Raw genomic sequence first — 22,727 nt, forward strand, 5'->3', positions numbered from 1 at the left:
GGAAATTGTTCAGAATGCAACACAGGAACGATTAGCAACCCCAAAAGAAAAACTATCAGGAATTTTTCCAGTAGTGATGGAAGGGTTTGAAATCGATTTAGAAAATTATAAAGATAACCGGACTCTTCGAAAGAGGCCGGTAAGTTTTATCATTTCCCAAAGATTACTTCAGTTATTTATTAGCGGGGCATATAATATGGGTTTATTCCGAGAAACACTCGTGTTTATTTTATCAACACGGTGTTTTATCTATGTGTGCATTTAAGAATAAAGCTAACATGGGCAACAAATAACAGTCTGGATGAACATTGAAGCAAAAGCAAAGCAGAACTGCATACGCATATGGGTGCATGGAATCTGTTTCCCCTCACGCAGATACCAATCTAGCCAACCTCTGAATTTCCTCAAGTTTTCAACCTCAACTACCCGTGGAGGAAATGTATTCCAGTAATTAGCAACTCGCTGACCAAGAGCACACATACAGTGGATAAACATCTACGAACAAGATGGGCACGTCCAACACGATCTGTAAGCCCCGGTCCAATTATGTATTCATTGTTAATAAAATATTATTCCATCGAAAATTGGGTTGCAATTTTAGCCTTTGAATGTTTATATTTGTAAACGCCAGTTTAGCGTTTGAAGTGAGTATCTCAGCAAATTTTTTTCGGTACTTTTCTTCGCTTCACACTGTTTTTAGTAGTTTATCAAATTTAACCCCAGGGGCTCACATCTGGTGAGTATGGGCTTGGCACACCCAGGGTCCTGAGCTGGATATCGTCATTCTTCTCTTTCTTGGTGATTTCCTTCTACTTCTCTCTCTCTCTCTCTCTCAGGGTAACTCAAAAATTTTTTTTTTTTTTGGCTGGTGCAGCATAAGCCTCAGGCTTCCTTGCACCATATGGCTAATAATAATAATAATAATAATAATAATAATAATAATAATAAAAAGTCACAGTGTTTCTTATACATTGTATTTATTTTCTTAATCATTACTTCCGCCTGTATAAAGAAACGGTCCAATCTCGGTTTCATCATCATGTGACCAGATAGTTATGTTGTATTGGAACACAATAAACGTGTAACAAAGCAATTATCACAATATTCGAACTGCACATTTAGAAATTTAAATACGCGTTTTTATTTGGTTAAACATATACTTAAATGTAAACAAAACTTGCTATGATTAAACATTACAGAATACTTTTTTTTGATGTTAGCTCTATCAGAATAATATTTCGCAATACAGTACCATGAATACTGGATGAGTACGCATTTGATTTTTTCTACATATTGCAGTCGTGTATTTATGAATGCAATATAAAACGCGCGAACACTACTTGAGAAGTTTCTTATCTCTTCAAGGTGATGGAGAGAATGTTAAGGGTTGGTAAGCTATCTAAGGAACTGTTCCAAAATCATTACAGCCGCAAACAAGGTGCTTTAGTGGGATCGGCACCGTCGCTGGTTGCGTCACACATTATTGCGTCACACCATTAGCAAATGATTAAGGTCAGAAGTAAACACTCTGATAGGATAACTAGTCAAATATTTTGCTTAGGAATGACTAGCGTTAACCTATAGCACGCTGAACATCTCGTGCATTTCAGCACCACCCAGAAAAGGCCTCGAGTCCGATATTCCATGACCTGAACTTACGAAGAACATCTAAAAGGGCGCCACCTGTTCCGCGAACAGCAAATGAGCTGCGTGCCCACCCGATAGGAAGTGGTACCAATTGTTTCCGTTGGCAGACCCGCTCCGTGTGGCTCTGTGTCTTTCGTTCTCTCTCCATTCATCACCTCATTCCGCATCACCCCTTCATCTCCGGGACAGCTCTCTCTCAACGGGTTGTTCTCTCTCGGTGAATGAGCCGAAACTTAATTGGACCCAATTGCAGCCCGTGTCAGCGCGAGGGGGGCTGTCACGTGACACCACCACGAAGTCGTGCACTCGAAACGAGCCGAGCACCGTCCTGTCCGCTGTACCTTACAGCTGTCCCTGTTTACAAAGACGACGACGGATGCGACAGTAGCAACAACTTGGAGACGCTGCACACCGCACCAAACAGGCCTGGGAGCGGTGAGGAAATGCAAGGCGGGAATATTTAGTCGCTGTTGGGAACCCGTGCCATTTGGAGTGCTTACGAGGAAGAAGACAAGACTTGTAACGTAAGTTGCTGTTGAGCCTGTTATGTTGCTCTAATTACTGTTATGTATACAGCGGGACAGCAATTTGCTTATAAAAATGTCTGCTAAAGAATGACAGCTCTCGGGGTCATTGCACACTCGCATTTATTCTCTGCAAATATTCGTCTCTATGCTTTAATATTCTTTGCTCTTCTTATTGTCCGTATTAAATATCTTTTAATTGCCATTGGGAAATTAAAATTAGGAGTACCCGTACTAAATGCAACTTGTAACAAACGATTTGTACAATGTTATCTTCTGCCTAATGCTGTAAAGCGAAATACGCACTTGCACTATATTTAATTGTTGGAAGTTCGCTCAACAATTAAATATAGTGCTTATAGGAGTTCTTAACAACTAACATAGTTGTAATCAATCATAATCAATAATAAACATCACGTTTCCCATTGTCGAGAGCCAACAACTAGTTATTTGTTTCCAACTTAACGCTGGTTCTTGGCATTTAATAGATAGGGAAACAAAAACTGCATGACCTGACCTCATCTCTTAAATTATTATTTTAACACTTTGATTTCGTCACCTCTCTCGGCACAGTATTATCAGCTTACACTCGTGCACAAGACACACATCGGTTACTTCTGCGCGTAGGAACACAGGCGCAAAAATAGCCGATGTGTATTTTCTGACCGAGTATAAGATCAGTTCATCAGTTTATTGGCGTTGGATTTAAACATTAGTTTGAAATTTAGTAAGCTTAACTGAGGATAAAAATGTAAATTATGTACGCTTCTATAGCGTAAGTTAAAATATTATTAGAAACTCAGAATGACAGTTAGAAAATGAATCAACATTTTAAACAGATAAATGGTTATAAATAACGTGCGGCAAACAGTGAGCACCATCACTTGGGTCCTGGTACAGCTGCCCGTCCCCACTATAGGATGATATGCCACTGGTTGCAGGTATATTATAATTATTATGACGCTTATCCAAGAGTAAGGCTAACTACTTTAATGTTATATGAGAGTGATAGTTTTAAACCTATCGTTAAAGAGGTAGAAAAACCAATGAATAATGAAACAGAGCTAGAAGGGAGCCGGAAAAAAGAGAAGAGCAGAAGTTGTATCTTACACTTTACTCTCCAATAATTCCGAAATAATTAAAAGATGGATTGTTAGCTCTTTACTTGCAAAGGACAAAACTTATACCGTAGTAGTAGTAGTTTTTGTTAGCAATTAGCGTCCAGGGGTCTAAGGCTATAAGACGTCAGTTGATGTCTGTGAACTGTTTGAATTTTTTGATCAGTCTGTATCTGCTGAGTGCAAAGAAGATTCAGTCCATGTAAGGCACTTATGAGCTGTATTACCACACGGATAAGCAGATTAGAAAACAGCATTTCAACTTTGAAGGTAGTTTACGAAGCCGTTTGTTATTCCATAGAGTATATCTTTAAAAAATGCTCTACTGTTAGGCCGGACTTCATTAATCTTAGAAGAGTAAATTAGACCATGCACATTTTCGTTAGATTTCGTACACTTTAAATACACAGCATTTCCTGGTATGCAGTGGGACAGTCTCCTTCCTCTGGTCTAGAGGATAATTGAAAATTATATCCCCAAGGTCCTTATTTTAACCAATGACATCTAGTCAACAGGCAACATTTCTTCCGAGATGAAGGTATACCTCAAGAATGAAAATGCCTCATTGATTTTTACATTTCTCCAGAGATGGTTAATGGAACGGATCAGAGTCTCATTCCCACGGAAAATTTTCTCGCATGAATTCAGTGAGATTGATATTTGATTGATATTTATTACTTAAAGCGGTCCCAGCCAACCAATGGCAACCCCGCTGTCAGTTACAAATAATTTAGTAGTACTCTTATATACTCCCTTTTCTGTTTGCCCAAGGGAGGGGAAAAACCTGCCATGACCAAAAAAGATTGATATGAACAAATTGAAAAATAATCAAATTACACAAAAAATAAAATATACATATAATTAAATTTCAGACAAAGTCCAAACTTCATTGGAAATATCTGTATCTGTTCACAGTCTGTTGGAAAGCCAGCAACGCCAGGAGCTGCCGAGAGCAGAAATGCCAGCACAAGGAGCTGGAGTTGCAGTGGATATAGCAGACTTAAGCCTCCACGATTTCACAGAATTCTAGGTAATTCGGCATACACCATACCGCATTACAAATCCAAGGGCTTCCAGATGCAGAAGAGTCTTCCGCCTAAGAAATATTGCAGTTGCAAAGGCGTGGAAAGCCAAGAAGTTCTCCTGTTTATCAACTAAAATTGTCTCGCAGCCTTCTGCCATAAGACTGAGATTACTAACCCGAGATACCAATTCAATTCGTAGATCGCAGTACTCCTCACAGTTGTACATAATATGTTCCCATGATTCTCTTTCGCCACAATGGCAACTAGATCTTTCATTAATTCCTAAATCATGCAACTTGGCATTAATCGAACCATGACCAGTTAATAAGAACATACCTTGTAAGTTTGGGGCAAACCATTTGAATTTTATCGAGGCTGCATTTCTTAAATCTGGGAAAAATTTTTGTGTAATCTGCCCTTTATCACAAACACTCCAATGCTCTTGCCAGACTTTTACCAAAGCATCCCAGATTCTTGTCCTTTCCTTCCTGGGATCTGCCAAAAATGTCCACCTGTATATTCAGAAAGAACAGGGAATGCCACGGCGGATGAAGTAAGCCAATGCACAATACAATAAATGCAGATTAATAGGCAATTTTCCAGTCACAATCTGTAAAGCTGGGGTCGACACAGTTCTGCATGCCATGCACATCCTAAGGAGCATTACTCTGAATGGAACTGAGCTTTCTAGTAAATACTTTCCACTTACACGTTCAAACCAAATTGGTGCACGATACGTTACCATGGGGATAAATACACATTCATATAGCAAGTACAGCGCCTTACCTTTTATTCTCCAGCCAACTCAATTGATTCGAGTAATCATCCCAATAAATTTCCTCACCTTTTCTGATAGATAAGTAACATGTGAGTTGAACGTCAAAGATCCGTCAAACATAATGCCTAGATATTTTATTAGGGTTTTATTCTAAAGGTTTATTTTCTAGAGGTTTTATTCTAGTAAAATATCTAGGATAGATATTTTACTAGAGTAAAATATCTAGGATAGATATTTTACTAGAGGTTTTATTCTTAACGTTCTTTGGTCTACCCTTTCCAGAACTCTTTTGCATTGTTCTAGCCGATATTGCATCTGTTATTTTCTCATGACTCGCCACAGACATGTAGATTTCACTATATTCATCCTCTCAATTATCAACTTCCTCATCCCCAAATCCAGTCATATCTCTTTCGCTATTTATAACTCCACTAATTTCTCCGAGATTATTCAATTTTCCTGAAAAGATTGCATCTAGAACAACCTTATCATTTGAAGATCCTAAGCAATCGTTACTTCCCTTCACTATGTCTTGAATATTCCCTGCTGTGAGAGAGCAAAACTCATTCACCAATGTCCCATTGACATCAAAATCACACTCTTTTCCACCAACAATATTTCATTGTCCTTTGTTTCCATAACTACTGCATTTTCCCGTGTTTCCATATCTTCAACTAAACCCATCTGACCCCTAACTTATCAACCAAATGTCTTTCTCAGTGAGAGAATCATCACACTTTATTCAAATACTCCATTACCATATTACATTAACAGATAAGCGTAAAAATTAACAACGAATTTCACCTCGCCAGTCACGTGATAAATTTTAATTTTCCGCTTAGTGTACTTTTCTTCATCAATCAATCGGTCAGAACCTAAGATGGCAGCCAACTGCTATGCAAAGCAAACAAGCCACACCAAATGGATCGCATCCACAATCTCCTTAGGCAGACCTCAACTTTAATTTAATTTTTTTCATCAGGAAGCAGGAAGAAACCCGAGCGTGTCAGATTTCACCATAAACACTTACGGATGACAAAGACAAACATACAGAATGGTGATGCAGAAGTCGGACTACATCAACCGGTCCCCATTTGTGCGGAGCCCTATTTATACACCGTAAGCATCACTTAAATTCTCATCCTACGATTAACTCTTTCCATGATAGATTAGCGATCACACTTGGCAGTCCCTTGTTCGGTGTCCTACGGAAATAGGCGGGATGCTTTGTAAGGATTACAAGGCTCCGTCTGCTGTTCCTGTATATCAACTTCGCAAAGCTTGAACAACCGCAGCGATTCATTTATCAAGTAGGGATTAATGGAACCGGTACACATGCGGAGGAAAAAAATAAAAATAACTGCAATGAAGGCCGGAACAACTTCCGTGGAGTCATAACTACAATTTATTACGTAATTTAACCTCTTTAAAGTTTAAGCACGGTTCGATTGTCCCATAATATCGTAGAACTCCAACTGATAAAAGCGGATTATACCTCAATATCTGATAGTTCTGTTAAAGCTTTGAAAGGGCTGGAAAATAAATGTTTTTTTCATTGATTTCGTTTCTCTTTCCATTGGTTTATTTCTCGCAAATTAGATCAGAGTCAGGGTCATTCATATGCGCAGCAAGGCAGCCGCCGTGAGGTTACCGAGTCAGGGAACAAAGGCCAAGTGACAATCGAAGCAGTTTTGGATTTCCGAGGAGTTTCAAGGAGCTATAAAATTCTCTAAACACAGACAACAAGGTGGCTTTGCTTTGTATCCACCATCTCCTAGTATGGCTCTTTGTGGCTAATGGAAAACCGATCGAATTTCCGATAAGCGACCTCTTGTCTAGGTACATAAACAGTGATGAGAAGACGAGCTACGAGAGGCTTTATCGCCTATTTCAAGTTTCCTTTAATGCAACATCTGTTAGCTGTCGGCAACTTGGGCCAAGTGACACTGTCAGCATGTCGATGACGTATAAGTGCGTGCCACTTTAGTTAAAAAGATGAATCAGCGATACGAGAATCTTAAGGCGTTGAGAATTCGGTTTGAAGATTCTTGGAGAGGGAAAAAAAGTGAAAGCTCTTCACAGACGATGTGAAAGGATAAAGGAAGCTTCTGTCTCCTTCCAAGAAAAGTATAAACATTCCATTCCCAGGGAGAATGACCCGGTTTTTCTGAAGTCAGGAAATTTAGAGTCCTCGTTATATACTTACTCTTTCTTGTAAGTGCCTCCTTCACGAGGGATTCCACTTGTTGAGTTTGACTCAATAGGAAGGTAGTGATTCCGTAGCCGGGATACTTCAAAGAGCGAAAGATGCTAGCCATGTTTGCGTTGTCTTCTTCTTCCTTACGAGGATTAGGCCTAATGGCTTCCGTTGTCTTTCAGCCAATTTCGGTTTGAGTTACTGTCACACGAAACATTTGTAAAAATGGCCGGCCTAGTGGCATTTTCATTTTTCATTGGCAAGCAGTCCGATGATTCCACAACAGTTGTAGCTTACTTACAGTTACTTACCTTCGAAAACACGCAGTCGCATTCACAGTTATTTCCTCCATTTTGTTTTATTATTATTTTTTTCTTATTTATTTTGCAGAGAGACATGCGCGTGACAATGTTATCTGCTTTCCAGCGATAAATTACATTTTTAAAGCAGATTAATTCTCTCTGATCAAGAATTAAAACGTCGCTGTGTGAAGTACGACAACTCGCACTACCAATGAATTTCATGACAGCTCGTCAATATCATTCAGATTGATGAGCTATCACGAAAACGAAAGATTCAGTTTATTACTGTACACACGAGCTATATAGATACAATCAGGTCGTTATTGCAGTGACATTGGAGAGAATCTAATGCGATTTTCATTTTATTTATTCATATTTCTTTCGGTACTTGTTTGGTGCAAATGGACTGCATCGAAAGCGTTTGCGTTTTGTTCGCTTGTCAATTCATCCGGGATAGTACGTTTACAGATCGCACTAAACCGCCCGCACCTTCCACGAAATACTGATCCCTTGCCTCTTAGTGATCGTATACATCGGCGTTAACTGTCACTCGTTATTAAGAGGGGCAGCTAACGCGACTTCAGTGTGTGGGGAGTTGATGTTGCTTATAAAACGTGTTCAGTAAAAGGGTTATGGTGACAGTAGGTGGGAAGTCTGTCCTAAAAATCCACATGCGGAATCAGTGTCTCACTGGAAAGTGAGAATGTGTTAGCAAGGACATGACCTATAGCATTCTAGGACAAGAAAGGAACAAAGAAACACTGAATAAGGGCAGCCCTCGGTAAAGGTCGTGCGAATTACTCACTGCGCAAGGTAGTGGGGGCGCGCGCACACACACACACACACACACACTTTCAATTATGTTAACACCTTGGAAACAAGACTACACGGGGAAGTTCGCGTGTTCATTCTCTTTACACCCACGCGATTGTTTACACCATCGATATTTTTGTTTTTGTTCATAAGAAAGATTTCGCATCCAGGCATGCCATGCGTGATACAACTGACTTGTCCGATTTCCTTACACTTTATATATTGATGTTAATGATCGAATAAAATACAATTATGGGGATATTATGGAAATTATAGCATTAGTAGAGGCGCATGATTCAAGAAAGCAAGCTTATAAAGCATCAGCCAAAAAAAAAAAAAAAAAAAGAAAAGAAAAGAAAAGAAAAACACCCTTCCCATTTCACGGATCCATTCATTCCAAACGTTTGTCTAGTTCTGCCTTGAATTTATTTAAGCTATCAACTTATCAACTTCCACAACAACAGAAGGAAGTTTGTTCAACCAATCAACCACCCGCTGGCTAAAGGCAAACTTCCGCACATCTATCCTACATCTGTCTTTCGTCACTTTCAATCTATGCCCCCTCAGGTTTGTAATCTGAGCAAGAGGAATAATCCAATCAGCATTGAGCCTGCTCAACCCATTCAAGACCTTATACACCTCAATCAGATCGCCTCGCAGGTGCCTAGCCCACAGAAGCTGCAATTGGCAGAACTTAAGCCTTTCTTCATAAGAGCACCCCTTTGTTCCCTTGAACAGTCTTATTGCCCTTCTCTGTACTCGTTCTATCAACTCTACATCCTTCCTAAAATGAGGCCAGCAGACCTGTACACAGTACTCAAGGTGTGGCCTGACCACTGCCTTATACAAGGGGATAATCACCTCCTTATCCCTGCTAGAAAAATTCAAAATTCCTGTATATCATTGACAATACCCCATGACCTACTCTGGCAGCCTGTCAGCACTGCTCAGAAAACTTCATATCTGACTGCACAATTACACCCAGGTATTTTTCATTTTCTACCACCCTAAGTGTGGGCGCCTCCGTAGCCAGGTGGGAAGGAGCAGCAGTGCGTAGCACACGCTTCTTGATTAGACCGGGGTTCGAGCCCGTCACCACCAAATACGGAGGATGCGGAAAGGTCATTCAGGGAATAACCACCGCATATCCCGGAGCAATATGGCCTCAGTTGCTAATGCTCCTAAAAACCAAATAACAAATAACCCTAAGTGTAGTACCACACAGTTGGTACGTTACTCTGACGTTACTTCTGCCCATATGCAGTACTTTGCATTTGTTAATGTTAAACTTCAGTTGCCACTTCTCAGCCCATCTACCCAACTTTTCTAGATTCTATTGCAGCAGCATACTGTCATTAACAACCCTGCCAACCTTTGTATCATCTGCAAACTTTGACATTAAGCTTGATATACCTTCATCAATATCATTGTTAAATACAGTATACAAAACAACAATGGACACAACACTGAACTCTGAGGGACACCACTAATAACATTAGTCCACGAAAAGCAGTATCCATTGATTACCACCCTCTGTCTTCTCCCGTTCAACCATCCCTTTATCCATTAAAGCAACTTGCCCTTAATTAAATACCGCTCCAATTTGTACAGCAGTCTTCCATGTGCAACAGTATCAAAAGCTTTCCTGAAATCCAAATATATGACATCAAAATTATTTTTGGCATTCAGTTCCTTTGTGACCACAGCATAGTATCCAATCAAATTAGTCAGACAAGATTTTGCCCTTGACAAACCCATGCTGTGTCTGAATTATTGCTGTTGTCTTCTCTAGAGGATCCTGCAATGCTTCTTTAACCAGTCTCCAGATAGAATAGTCCTCGACATGAAAATGAATAATTGGAAGAGTAATAAGCACGAGAATTAGACCGACTTGCAAGAAAAATAAATATTTAAGTACAACAAATATTGTAGAAATATTGATTTATTTTAATTATTGAGAAGAAGCTTTTTTTAGGCACTTTCCCCCTGCTGTCTGAATATTCATTGCAACATCATATCTAGTTTTGAATGCTCCCATCTGAATGGATTAACTTAAGATATTTTCATCCGTATTTTCAAGTTAATAGCTATGAACTAGCTGGAATATATTAGCAAATTTTGCTATATATTGGCAAATTTTGCCATATATTCCAAATTGAAATTTGCTCACAATCCGGTATATTTGGGTTTGCTCTATTTCTCGAATCACGCAAGTCTAGCTCTCATTTGCATCGTATGCTAATGAGGATTCGTTCTGGAGATTCGTTGTTTGATCTGTTATTAACTATGGCCATTTACGCACGCTGATGAGAATAGGCGGATTTAGACAGAGGCGGAAATATATGAGATTTAGTCCAATTCCCTTAACCTCTCGTGCAGACCGTGACATGCCAGCGAGGCCAAATAGAACCACAAGGAAAATTCTGAACAATGTGTAGGCCCAAGGCCACCAACACTTCCATTCCGCAAATCTCAGTCGATTGAAAAATAATAGATTTATTCAACCTCTGACACTTCATGCTAATATTATTACCACCTTTACTCGCTTGCTTCATCTGACGTTAGTTAATGGTGCAGCTGAACAAATTCATAAAAGTTTTTTATTTAAAATAATTCGAAATAATATCTTTTTAAAATGTCATTAAATTTTATCACTGAAATTTTATTTACATTTGGCTCCTTCACATATGCGTCTATTTCTATGGCCACTACTATACTTTAAATAAGGAAGCCAGGGAACTAGAAAACTTTGACAAGCGAAGAAAATAAAAATAGGTCAAAAATTAAACGTGATCTCATTTGTATAGGAACTGTAGCTTCCAGTGAAATGGTGGGATCAGGAAATGCATTTTTTTTTCTACGTGTCTTTCGAAATGTAGAAATTCTCGGAGGGAAACAAACGTGATGAATGATATTAGATGGCAACACAAGATATAGGCTAATGTATGAAACCGGCAGCCATTAATGAGAAATCGCAACAATACTACAAACGCCACGTACTCTCAACAATGCCATATGGAAATGTGCGCTTTCCATTGTTACCAGATAATTCATTGTTGCAAATTGTTAAAAATCTTCAGACAGTTTTTTTTTTTTTGTTGTTCTTTAGGGTATATTACTTAACACGCGCTTCGGGCATATTTTAAATGTTAACGAGTTATCGTGATCTAAACAGATGGCTGCGATAATTTGGACCTGAGAGTAGACTGCATTAAATAATACAATGGAATGGGTTTATACAATGGAGAGCTCATGCACATCATCTCCAATGAAAACGCCCAAACACACCTTCTTGGAAAATAAAATACTTAGTCCGGTATCTTGCAAATTGTAATTAGGAAACTTTTTTATTGTTATCAAAATGGTTAAACCCAGTAGTGTCTGTTGAATTTGATTGCGCAGCCAGTTAATTTATGGGTGTTCATAACAGTCCCATTAACAAACAAACTAGTTTATGGATGCTCTGGTACGTGCGACGGAACTGAATTCTCTTCAGAGCGTGCTATCTTGTAGTGTATTTATAGTTTATTTGTAACAGAGATTCGGAAGTTCACCAGACACACACATGCGCGTGCGCGCGCACACGCACAGAAAAATGTTTGTCGGTGTGCTAATAATTCCGAGTCTTCTTAAACGTCAAGGATCTTAGCGGTTGGCACAAGCGATCTGCCTGGTTATGATGTCACGACCCACGTGCGCTAGCTGGGTGGAGGGAGTAGTCCGGTGTTCATACCGAAGTGTCTAGGAGCGTAAGAATCAGCAATACCGATGCCAAGATATGTGGGTGTGAGGGATGGGCGGGTTACCGAATACAGGACGTTAGTCACTAAGTTACTGTTTGTGTGTTTTCGCACCAAACTGCTCTCTCCGAATATAATAAATCCCATCAATTACATGGCGTTCTACCTTGAGAAAGAAATAGCGCGCGACACTCGTAGGAGGGGGATGTTGATAGTTCCCTGCACTTTTCTCTGAATACTGGAAGAGTGACATCTCCGGCTCAGAGGTCAAAAATGCAGACAGAAATGGTTTGTTGTCAGATGAAAATAAGGTTTCTGCACAATACACTTTGTTATCAAGTACATATTAAATCATTTAAAGTTAAACAAAGTAAGATTTCGCACTATTAGAGATTAAAAATCATTAATCCCCGATGGGTTGGGCTATTCTGGATAAGGGCTAAAATCATAAAACCGGTATATCCGTTTAAGAATATGGGCATTGTATAGGTGATCCGTTGCCTGTCTTAAGAAATAAAAACGCGGGTTTCCTGGATAAAAAGTCTCACACCTCTGGAAACCAATTAACTCTATCACCACTTTGGAAAGCCCCTTTATAAGTTCTTTGAGGGTACATTGAATGGACTCTCAGAGACAAGGCCGAACTTCCTGTTCTGATGGAATTTTACGGTGAAGGACAATGTTTGATGACCCTAGTTAAAAAAAAAAAAAAACTGTCATATTGGGGTTAACCGAGAACAAACTCGTCCGCCCATTGCATTAGGTGTACATATTGTTTGTGTGTGTGTGTGTGTGTGTGTGTGTTCCTGGTCGGTTACTTGTTTTGCTGAAGGAAAACCCCGAGTTTCCGGGAGAGAAAACCTTGCTATTCTTTCCTAAGAAACTACTAACTCAACCCACTGAGCCAGAAAAGCCCATAAAAGTTCCTCACATCATTGACAGGATTCAAAATCACATCTTTTCCACACGGTGTTTTCCATTATGCTACCTGCGAGGGCCAACCTGGTTTAAAAAGAACATCGCAATACTACTGGAATGGCCTGCTCAGAGCATCCATCTGAACCCCATTGAAGACAGAAAACATGCGCTAAATCGATCGTGGAAGTCGACTTCACAAGCTACATTAAAAGATTTCCTGTGGGACGAATGCCAAAATATTTCCATTCAAACTTTTCAAAAATACGTGAAACGTTTGCCACATAGGATTCCAGTTGTGATAAAAAAAACAAAGTTGGGCCTACATCATATTAAAATTGTGTTTTTTAATCACTTTTGTGGATGAACTGAAGTGATGAACTATTTTTGATTCGAATAATAATACCGCACAAATACCTATTTATGACCATCAATTTTGGCATATTCGTAATGGCGAGTGGACATTAAATCTTTTTGACAGAAAAGACAATCGTGGGCACCTGTTTTTTTTTTTTTTTTTTTTTTTTTTGAGTGTCTAAGGGGTTCACGATTGCCAGGAGGCTACTCATGTCCTGTTTGTCAGCCAATTAATAGAATACTTTTAAAAGCCAACTGTTTGGGAGGTCTCAAGACGTGATAGAGTTGCTGTAATTACAGCGTGTCTGGATATAATTTCAGTGACATTAATTTACTGATATAATAATTCTGTTTGTCTGTTACAGTGTCATAAGACGGTTAGAAGGCCAATTATTTAAGTAATAAAAAAAAAACCTAGAAACCTCTGGTGTACGTTTCTCTGCTCTCTGATATACGAGCTCTAGTTTCTAAAATTGATAAATATCAACTTGCGCCATTGGACAATCACCTCACGCGTGTGTCCTAAACTCCGTTGATGGCTCCGTCAGGGAGATGTCATAACTAGTCATGCAATATCGTTTACCCCTTATCAATGCGCATGACTCCAATCTGTCTTCGTGTATCACAAAAAAAAACAAGCGTACACGTTCGACTGGATACTTGGACTACACCGATAGATCAAAATGAAATCAGAAAAGGTGCTCGCTAGCAATATTCACAAAAAATACCTCAAGACGCAAGAGGAACCTTCACGAGCAGACTACAAGGTTCTCCATCAGTTCTTTCTTTGGTTCTTTCTTTCGTACAACTAGACATGATAGAAGAGGAAAACAGGCCCTTCATCACATTACAACATATTAAATATTACGACATTTCCCGACATGTATTCCCCCCACCCTCCAAAGAGCTCCACGTGTTACAAATACACTGGCTTCTTCCCCAACTTATTCTTGTTAATGTTCCGATAACATCAGTTCTTTTTTGCCGGAGTTTAGCCTAAGGAAAACATCACACGGAATGTAATGCGGCTAACCTTCAACCAGCTACACCACTCCGTACCCAGACGATCGTCTTGACGATTTATTTTTGTCTCAACGCGAGAAGACACGTCTAAAGCACTTTCGGAATACAGTACGTCTCCCTGTCTGCGTTACTCGATCTTCGCAGCGAGAGTTGTATATATAAAAACGGAGGCCGACAGTCGTTAGCGACCCCCTGTCCTAGCAAATGGAAAGATCTATTTGTAGCCTTGAATTCTACATGCACGTGAGGGTCATTCCTTAGAGGTTAATCAATAATTTCAGTTATGGGAAAGGGAGGATTTGGGTATAGTGCGGATCGTTATGTACGCGGTCATTAAGAACAAATCTTTGAGGGGTGGGGGGGCAATCAGCACCCAGAAATGTGTGTCATCCGGGGAACAAGCCCTCCTCCATCGGCCATCCAGAAAAACGGGAGGTAAGAAAATACTTTCTTGTACAAGTGGATCTCTTTGATGAGGTTAACCATCAAACGTAGCAAGGCCTCGAGCAATCCCATGATACTTCGCAACAGCATAGCCTGGAAACAGGCTATTAAAGAAAATACTAATGATATATTGTACTCACATTACTACCTTTAACGATTCTTTTTCAACGTAGACAAATTGGGGTTTTATAAAAAGATTTGCAGTTGGGGAATTAAGAGAATGTTCTAGTGGTAAGTTTTCAAGCGGCGCTTACATTTTTCAGGATTTCTACATCAGGGTGATGGTGCAACGCGCCTGCACAGAAATGTTGCTAAGTAGGCATACCATTTTTACGTTTGAGCGTGAAATATTTGCGATTACACACTTTTTACTTCAAAGTACCAAAGAGTAAAAATAAATAGTTTTAAAAAAGAGAGCCGACAATCGGAGGAGAAAAAAAAAAAAAAACACAATCCCCTTTTAAGGACACTTTCCCGCACTGACTCTTGCATCACGAACCGTCTGTCATTCAGAGAAGTTCTTCAAGGGACAAGGTAGTGGTTGTTTTGTTTTTATTTCTTTTGAAATAAAATTTTAAAAATAATAATAAGTGAAGAGTAAGAAGTACAAGACTAAACCTCGGCCTTTGAAGCCACAATCCATTTAAAAGTCCCAATAACCATTAAGACTGACGAACATGGGATTAGTGGACGCCTGCATATATCGACTACCACTGTGTGGGTCAATACGACAACCCCCCTCGCACACGACCTTCTACTGATGGCACGCAGCTGTCGCCAACCGACCTTTTGCCACTAATCACTCGCTGATCAGGTCCGTTTCGACATGCCATCTTTGTCAATGACTAGCATTACGTCCATGGCGTGAACCTTCTCCGTGTCATACATGATTCCTCGAGGAACACGAGCCGTTCTCTTCCTGGAAACGATCGGAAGGAGGTCAGAAGTCTACGATAATCATCGAGGTTCTCACTGTCAAACGGATAGATTAAATTCATCTGGATTCATCAGTCAGTTTGTTCAGGTGTTGTTTGTTGTAAGGCGCCATGTGCGGGTTCTACTTCATTTGAACTAGTTCCGGTTGTCCACAATTGAAAAAAAGTAAATACGGTGTGTGAAAACGAGTAGGTTCTTACGTGACAATATAGTTCTGTGAATTAGTCCACTTTTCAGATACTTTGGTGGCAAGGTCATGTTTTAAGAATGCTGTGGAAACATTTGATTAAACATTCAGCCCAAATTCTGTTGCCAGGCTAAATGAGCCCAGAAACGAAATCCATTTCAGCGTGGCTAACATTATTGTGTGGGTGTCAATGCCGCTCACTTTACCTGCGCACATGTGTTTACACGCTTATTCGTACACAGAAGTCGAATAACTCAAATGCGTCCGCCACCAGAACGCAGGAGAACGCCGTCTCTCGACAGGGCCATCCATTTCTCTCCGTCATTTTCTCGACAGATCGTTACAGTGTAATAATAATTTGTCATCCGCCGATCTCTCTCCGCCAGATAGCCGCTCAGTTCAGTCGGATCACAAAGATGAATATGTCTGGGCCATTAGGAAACACTCCATCACGTGCAGAAGACAAAATAGGCGCGCGCGTGGGAAGGGCAAATATAGGCAATGTCACGTGCTTGTGCAAGTGGAACAATGAAAGGCGTACGTGATGTCTCGTGGCGGGTTCTGCTGACAACGCGACACAGCCTAGAGCGAAAATAAAAAAAAAAAAAAAAATAGGCCGCTAAATGCTCCACTTGTTTTCTTGGCCGTTATGTTTAGGTGAAGATCATGTCACTTGTCCTTAGCTGTATTTTTAGCTCCTCCTTTCTCCAGTCTCGCGAATATGCCAAGGGTGGTAGGGAAATGCACTGAAACCATACCTCGTCCCAGTTTAAAGATATTCCAAGTGTTTCTTTTATTTCAAACTTTCGCTGGAAGGAGGGCCTGCAAGTTCTGCTAAAGACATCTGCCAATTTTCGATCAATCCTTCAGGTGGACCACGTGTTACCTGTGTACGCAGTCCCGATGGCGATCCAGCTTTTAAAAGGGTCACCAGAAAAAACTGCATCTGCTTCCTTCCTCTTTTAGTTAAGGTCAGCGACAACCTTGCAAATAAAACCAATTTTGGTACTAAAGGGGAATTCTGTGGACAATTTTAGAATGCTCTGCTTAAGAGTATCAGATTGATATTACGTGACACTGACAAATGCAGGTCGCCAGTTTGGGATCAGCTAGCTCATTTACTCTTTGCTCTAGTTTCCTCCCAATTAGAAAAAAAGTCTAAATTGACTCTTCAACGAAGTGGAAGCCACCATTCACACCATATTTACCCGCATAATTTGTGCTATTGTGTAATTTTCCAACTTTTCAACAGAAAAGTGTAAATCAAGGCTCAGCCCATGTGGCAATTTGTGTAACTATCTTAACATAAATCCCTTACAAAAACGCTAGAACTCTACTTGGAAAGTAAAATTTTCAGGCGTTCCTACGCTAGAAAGTGTTGCAGTAGACGGTAATTGAGAATGAGCCAAAATTTCAAATTTTGAAATCAGGAGGATATTTGAGCACTAGGAAGTGCTCAAATATCCTCCCTCCAGCCCTGACCTGTCTCCATGTGATCACTGCTCATGTAATTCGCTCATAACACCCCTACTTAACGTAACAGGTTAACGCTCACAGGGAGTAGATATCAACCAGTTTATTTATCTTCTGACAATAAAAATTTAATTTAAATGATATCTGTTTATCTTCATTTCCATTTTTTTAAATAATTATATCATTTAATATAATCTAAACAGATAAAGATGCCATCTGAAAAAGAACTTACATCTATAAACTCAGATTTTTTTTTCTTTCAAGTTAATAAAGTTCCGCAGAATCCTTCAACGTGGAGACTTTTGAGTCCCTAGCTTTTAAGATGTCTCAGCCTGAGAATGCATTTTCCGTACACGCATTTCACAGAGTCATTGGCATTAATTACCTTAGCATGTTAAACGCAATGGACGCTATCCAACGCTCAAAGAACAAATCACGTGTTTTTACAACAAGTTAGGGTGGCATTGTTGAGTAATACCCTGATCGCTGGATAGGACGTGCAGGTCCCATTCCTTAACCTACTCATTCACTTAATCTCATCCCCTCCTTCCTTGACCATTTTCTCTTTGGTAGTAATGTGGAAAGTGAGGTTTGTGTTCCACCTGCCAGCAACTATAGATATTTTAAAGAAAACATTAAATGTAACAGTTCAGCCACATATTCAAACACGTTTTCAAGGTGTTGAATGTCTTCTTAATATCCGCAGAACTACAAATGGAATGCATACATTTTGTTAACACAATAAGTACTTTGAAAATAAGATTAGTTTGAATTACTCTGTATAAAGAACAAAATTTCTGCTTAATTTCCGATTTATGAAACGATTCGCATAACCAAAGGGAGAATTGCGCTGTATAGCTCGCTCTCGGTCTGTCTATTCGTAGGGAATACTATGCTATTAAATCTAATAAATATTCTGTTGAGTTCCCTATAATTACAATGGCTACTGAAGGAATTTCTCTGGGAAGTGTTCAAATATCCTCACTTCAACCCTGACCTGTCTCCATGAAATCACGACATCTTTAGCCCTTGGGGGGGGATTATCTGTGGGAATGATGGCATTTCTTTACTGATGATATGAAGACTACAATAACGAGGTGATTTAAAGAGCAGCCTCCCAAATTTCGAAGAAAGTTAATTCGCGTTGGAACCGATGTCTAAATAAAGCGATTCCACATAATCTTCTACAATGCAAAGTAAAGCACACAAATTTTCTCTTTCATTTGAATAACTTTTATATTACTCTGTTGCACAGCGTATTTCTTTATCTGCTTATAATTAATGCTATGCAAACAGTCGCAGTGGGTCCATAAAAATAATTTTAAAATCTTTTCTCTTTCTCGACCTTCAATTCCACTCATTACTCTTTCTTCTGGAAAAATCTGAATAAATCGGTACGCAGGCCTGTCTGGCACTTCAGTTTCATTTTAAAACATATCTCTAGACCGACACCGGGATTACAGAAAGTAACCTTTCCCACATTTGCTTCGCTATCGTTCCTCGTAAATTTCGCATCATCACATAAACTCACAGCGGGTGAGAAAAATCGTTTTAGAAACGATTCAGACTTCCTCGTCAGATGGTGGTTCATGAAGGCCACAGCGATCTTCAGTCTCGCTATTATTTCTGCTGTCTCTCATAAATAAACGACCCTTGTTAGTACGTCATGACTGCTAGAAGCCAAATGGAAGAACACCACTCCTCATCCCTGTGGACCACGCAGACTGAAAAACAAAATGAAGTGCCAGAATTTGCACTTAAAACTGTTGGGCGTAATGAAGTAAACAAAACGTCTCTTTACCACCTTGACCCTTCTTAAGTTTGTGCATATAACTCATCCATTGTGTATACAGAACACTTCCCTATATCTGGTTATACCGGATTTAAGGTCATAAGATAAGCCTGGATTAAACTAAAATCGGATTCAAATATCTCCTTTGTACATCTTTACATACGAATAAAATTATTGTTATTAATTTATTTGTAAATTGGGTTTGCATTAAGTTATGGGACTGATTTGTTTGGACTGATGGTATAGATAAGCAAAATTCATGAAGAGTTTTTAGGCGCATTGACATATATGCGTAAATACGCCTTTGTCTTCACTATGTCCATCCGTCGCATGCAGTAACTCAAATACCACTGAATGGATTTTCATGAAATTTTATATTTGGCTCTTAGAGGTCGATTTAGCGGCCCTTGCCAAATTTCATTAAAATCGAACTAATAGAAATTCGCCAATTATTATCCTTTTTTTTTTTTTCATACATAAGTAGGCTAAACAAGCCTGACAGTGGTGAACCATGCTCAATATAAGGGTGTCTATAAGATTTGGTGCAACAAATACCATTCTTTCACTGGCGCAGACCTTAGCTCACCAAGTGACCTAGGAGTTGGCTGTCAGCGCGCAATACGACGTACAATGGCGTCCCACACATGTTTGATCGATCGGATTTAAGTCTGTTGATCGTGCTGGCCACGGCAGTCACCGGATATCTTCAGTTTCAAGATTTTCCTCCACCACTTGAGCTCTATATGCAGTGGCATTGTCGTGCATAAAAAGAAAATTAGGCCAACTGCACCCCTAAAAAGTCGTACATAGGGTTCGAGATTCTGTTCTCGGTACCTTTGCGCAGTTTCGGTACTCCTACTAAAACATTAAGAAGGGTACGGCCGTTGATCGTTATTCCGTCGCAAACCGCCTTTACCGTAAGTGTCCCTTTCTCTGGTGTTGGAGGGATGGTACAGCATTCCTGTGTCTGTTATGCTCGTTGTCTCCAGATGAAATAACATATAGAATCTGTTTTGTAGGCTAAAATGGGACGCTTAATTTATTGTGAACAGTGTCTTCAGCAACACTGTTCAGAATAAAATATTCATAAAAAATATTCCCCAATACACAAAGAAACACCAACTTCTTGGCTAAATGATCTTGATTTTGAGTTTGATTAGCCAATGACACAGTGTATTATTATGCGGCTTATTATAGTGTCTGTTATGCTTGTTTCTGGTATTCTAAAACAGCAAAGGCGCAGAGCCACAGCTCTGTGCCATTGCTGCGCCTAAATAAATATTTGGAAAAAACTGGGGAGAAATTAATGTGGGATGAAAAGAGCACGAATCACGTCAATTGGGTGTAAGATAATTCGTTGTACGACAGTTCACTACATGACAATTCGGTAGCTACGCCAACTCGGCGTATCACATAGAGACCAGAAAATAAATTCAGTAAGAAACCAAGAGAGATTCTTGTCACTTAGAAAGGAGGATGCAGAAATTTAGAAAATAAGGTTGTTGTTGTTGGTTTTTTTGTATAATTTATTCATGGAGAGTTTTCATTGCATGAAATTTTAGAATGTGTAAAAGTATTCAAGTCGATCCTAATCACAAGCAGGTTGGAAAGCGGATATGTGCTTATTATCCTTCGGCATGCCTCTCCGTCTACACTGTAACTGCTTTACTCGAGAGATGTTGTTTTTTTAAACATACCCACTTTTTTAAATATGTTTTTCCATGCCATGTGCAAAAAGACCCCATATGGGAGAAATTTCAGTGGAGGGTGGATGGTTCCTCCACCATTCATTCTGCTTTTTTTTATATGCAGTTTACAGCCATTATATACAGATGCCTCACGACTTTAGTTTTTGGTGCAAAAATAAAGGCCCTTTTAACTATCCCCCTCCATGCTAACCAAGTGCCTTCTGCCCTAACAACTTTTAATCAGGGCGTCTAGAGTCGTACGGGCTCGGTAGAAAACGTCTCATTCGACCAGAAAGCCTTTTCCTGCAGGGACCCCAAACTCAATTCCGGACCCTTCCCCAATACACAGAGAAATTGCCTGTCCCCTTTCGACACTCCAGCCCTTAACCCATCTACCGTACAAGACTGCACTAATTTTAACTTCTTTCAATAAAAAGTATAAAATAGTTTGCAAAAGGACGTCAGAAAACGCATTAACCAGCCAGTATCCTTTAATGATCTCTATTTTTTGATCACCGAGAACAACTTACTGCCAAATTAATTTCCTAAAAATTCAACCCACAGAAGAGAAAGTAAAGTGTGAAAAAGTTTCTTCTTGTTTCCACTCTTTTAACCTTCCCGTGGTACTTTTTTATATAATCTCTCAAAATGTAGACTGTGCATTAAAAAACACTGCAGGTGGATCGTTCGCCCTCTCTCAAAAATACGAGTCATGCTGCAATCACTAAATTAATTAACTATTTACATCACCGCGTGTTAAAAGTGTGCAATTTTAGTCTTTTTTTTCTTACTTTATCATACACCGAATCCTCCTACTCACCAAATTGTCTTAGCCACCAACTGTAATTCACCAAATTGACAACGAATTGACGTGGACCCGAATTAATGGCGAGGAAAGATAAGACAGTTGGCATGGGGACTCATTGTTCCTTGGATGTCCACTGGGAGTTCTAAGCTCGGTGTATCCCTTTATGTAATTTATTTAAAAAAAATGGGAAAAGGACCTTGACCTTCGCCTGAAACTCTCAATAAATTCCCCTTTCATCAACTACTATCAGTCTACATATGGGGAGAAACATTCGAAGCGGGCTTTGGTACTTGTAATTCATGTAATTCGCTCATAACACCCCTACTTAACGTAATAGATTAACGCTCACAGGGATTAGAGATGAACCACTGATTTATCTTCTGACAAAAATTTAATTTAAATGTTATCTGTTTAGCTTCATTTTCAATTTTTCTAATATCATTTACGCTATTTTTAACAAATCGGGAAGTGTGCCACTACTCTGTTTTGTTTATTATAACTAGCACCGTCAAACTCCTGTTTTAGGTAGACTAAATAAAAGTAGAATTTCTCTATTTATTGTATTTCGCCAGAAATCGATTAGAATAAAAAAATAACTATCAAAATAATAGCAATTATTTTATTTTTCATGAAAAGCAAAAGATCATGTTAGACAATGTGCACATGCGTTACATTTCTGGCACGTTCAATTATCAAAAAACATACCTCAAGAATTAAAGGTGTCTATAGTACACACACAAAGTGATTATCCAAACCTTATCACGTGATATTCGCATGATGAGTAGCAGTGAGATGAGATTTATGTACAGGTGCTGCTACTACTACGCACCATGAGATGTGACTACATCTCTTTGCACCTGTCCTCGAGTCAGCTAGGTGCATGAGAGAAGCTAGTCAACATCAAAGTTTTTAGAAAGTTGCAGAAAATTATTTTAAATAGGGTCTGAAACTTTGAGACGG

The 22,727-nt window shown here is 39.4% G+C and overlaps 1 protein-coding gene across 1 annotated transcript in view; it reads left to right on the forward strand.

The window, feature by feature from the left end:
* The first annotated feature begins 1,638 nt into the window (after positions 1 to 1,638).
* LOC150088153 (protein NDNF-like) overlaps positions 1,639 to 22,727 on the forward strand; it is an 80,632-nt gene continuing 59,543 nt past the window's right edge. The window contains exon 1 of the mRNA XM_090369353.1: positions 1,639 to 2,171. The gene's annotated coding sequence lies outside the window, so the exon portion shown is untranslated. The remainder of the gene's footprint in view (positions 2,172 to 22,727) is intronic.

This window comes from Mastigoproctus giganteus, chromosome 3 (genome assembly GCF_048544385.1).
Source record: "Mastigoproctus giganteus isolate SK-2022 chromosome 3, ASM4854438v1, whole genome shotgun sequence".
Taxonomy (NCBI): Eukaryota; Metazoa; Arthropoda; class Arachnida; order Uropygi; family Thelyphonidae; genus Mastigoproctus; species Mastigoproctus giganteus.